This window comes from Suricata suricatta, chromosome 13, assembly GCF_006229205.1.
Source record: "Suricata suricatta isolate VVHF042 chromosome 13, meerkat_22Aug2017_6uvM2_HiC, whole genome shotgun sequence".
Taxonomy (NCBI): domain Eukaryota; kingdom Metazoa; phylum Chordata; class Mammalia; order Carnivora; family Herpestidae; genus Suricata; species Suricata suricatta.
This window is the reverse complement of record NC_043712.1, coordinates 35,408,559-35,411,390: the sequence shown is the minus strand read 5'-3', so window position 1 is coordinate 35,411,390 and position 2,832 is coordinate 35,408,559.

Below are 2,832 nucleotides of genomic sequence, written 5' to 3'. Positions count from 1 at the left end.
TGAGGCCCAGAAATCCCAGTGGTACTTTTTCCCAAGGAGAGACAGGAGTCCTTGAGCATCAGCTGTGAACTCCTACAGGGACCCTGTTAGTCCCAGAAGCAATTTAAAGTTTGGAAAGTCAAATATGCAAGGGGTACAGGCCCTAACCTTACCTGGGGCCTCCAGGGACCCCACCCTGTGTCCCAATTAGAGGTCATGACGGGGACGTGGACAGGTGGAGATGGGCAAGAGCATTCAGCAGATGTCGGCTTCCTCCGGAGCTCTCCCTGGGGTCTCAGAGAAGCCAGTACTCAATTCAGGGACAGAATACATTGTCCCCATGTTGAAGTCCTAGACATCCAGAACAGAGAGGCAGGACAAATGTCCTACAGCAGCAGCAGCAGCAGCAGCAGCAGCAGCAGCAGCAGAATTGGCTGCATTCGTTGAGCGGCTCCCATGTGCCCGTCAGTGAAATGGACACTTTACAAACATTAGGTTTAACATTTTCTCAGCTTCCTCTCCACAACATGTCATTTCTTGCCTTTTTGATCCTAGGCATTCTGATAGGTGTGAGGTCATGTCTCATAGTGGGTTTAATATGCATTCCCTAATGAATAGTGATGTTGTGCCTCTTTTCGTGTTTCTGTTAGCCATCTGTAGCCATCTTTGGAGAAATGTCTATTTAGGTCCTCTGTTTACTTTTAATCAAATTATTTGTGGGGTGTTTTTTTTGTTGTTATGTTCTATGTATTTCTTTAAAAAAAATTTTTTAATACTTTATTCACCTTTGAGAGACAGAGAGACATAGCTGAGCAGGGGAGGGGCAGAAACAGAGGAGACACAGAATCAGAAGCAGGCTCTTGGTTCTGAGCAGATAGCACAGAGCTCGATGCGGGGTTGAAACCCATACCCTGGAGATCATGACCTGAGCTGATGTCGGCCCCTTAACTAACTAAGTCACCCAAGTGCCCATGTGTTCTTTATATATTTTGAATATTAACCAAATATATTATCAATTTGTTGTTTGCAAATATTTTTTCCCATTCAGTAGGTTGTCTTTATGTTTAACTGAGGTTTTCCTACACTGTGCCAAAGCCTTCTGGTGTGGTGTAGTTCCAAGAGTTTATTTTTGCTTTTGTTTCCCTTGCGTGAGTTAACCATATGCAGCAAAATGTTGCTAAAGCTGATATTCAAGAAGTTATAGCCTATGTTTTCTAGCGAAGTTTCATGTCTTTAATCCATTTATATTTTATTTTTGTGTATGATAAAAGAAAATGATCCAGTGTCATTCTTTTCCATGTAGCTCTGCAGTTTTCTCAACACCATTTATTTTTTAATGTTTATTTATTTATTTTGAGGGAGTGAGCGTGCGTGAGTGGGCAGGACAGAGATATAGGGAGAGAGAGTGTCCCAAGCAGGCTCCTCTCTGTCAGTGCAGAGCCCACCGTGGGCCTCAAGCTCACTAGCCATGAAATCATGACCTGAGCTGAAGTTGGATGCTTCACTGACTGAGCTACTCAGGCACCCAAGTTTCTGTATTCTTGTTAAATAAGTCTGTCAATGGTCAAGGAATTGAATAAAACTCATCCCAAAACTGCTTCTATCCCTCCACTACCATCTCTGAATCACATTCATTTTGGTTCATTGGTTCTAGATAGGAACCAGGTCTTGCTCATTTACACATGATACACAGCCCTGTGCAACATTCATATTAGTACTACTGCTACTACTACTAGTACTACTAGTACTGCTATCTTGTACTTCTCTTGTGCTTACCATAAATAAGCTCTTACTTATAATACCTTAACTAATTTGTCTAAAATCAAGTGATTAGTTTTTAAAACATGAAGTAATAGACTGAGAAACGGTAAGCAACCTGCCCAAGGTCTTAGGTAGAATATCATTCCAAGTTTTTTAATGTGATGAGTTATGGAGGTTCCAAAATGCTACTGAGTACTGCTCTTGGACATTCACAGTGTTCTTGACCATATTAAAGACTTTGAGAACTCCTGGAACAAAGAAATATGTCAAATTTTAGTCTGCTAAAGTCTTCAAATATATTTAGCTTCTATTTATCTATCACCTTTATTTCATTGTCTCTTTCTCTTTCTTTCTTTCTTTCTTTCTTTCTTTCTTTCTTTCTTTCTTTCTTTCTTTCTCTCCTTTCTTTTCAGAATATGAGTTATTGTCCAACAGACAACTAGCTTTTCTATTGGGAATTTTATAAGTGGTAAACATCAAATTCTAAGTTTATTCTCCTTATATTTAACTTAATAGCAGTATTTCATAATGCAAAATGTATAAGGAAAAAATAGCTTCAGTTATCTCATAGCTAAAAATCAATTCAGAATATCAGCCTAGATTCTACCCACTCAAAAGGTCTTTATGTGGAGACCTTGTCTTGGTTTCCTTCTTGATATGTCAGGTGACCTGCATCTAGTAATGAAAATTTCCACTTCCTCCTTGTGTCACTGGCTGTCCTAGGGAGTCCAGTAGGGATGACAAGTGGCTGTGAGAGCCCTGTCCGTGTACTGACTCTGTAGCTTACACACTGTGTGGCCGATTCAGCCTGCACTAATAGTCCTTGTCTCCTAATTTTTAGCACGTATTCAGAATGTGTTCAGACATAATATTAGCAATTTATTGTCTGGCATCTGTTGAAGCTCTCAGATATTTGGCTGAAACTCAGATGATACAATCTGAAAAGTTACACATTCCCTGAAAATGGACTTAAGGGCAAGTGATCATTTCAGTTAATGTGACTTGCCTTTGGAATGGGAGCTGTGTAACCAAAAGTCCTCTCTTCCACAGAAGTGAGACCTGCAGCGGACCCCTCCTCTATCACTGGGTGAA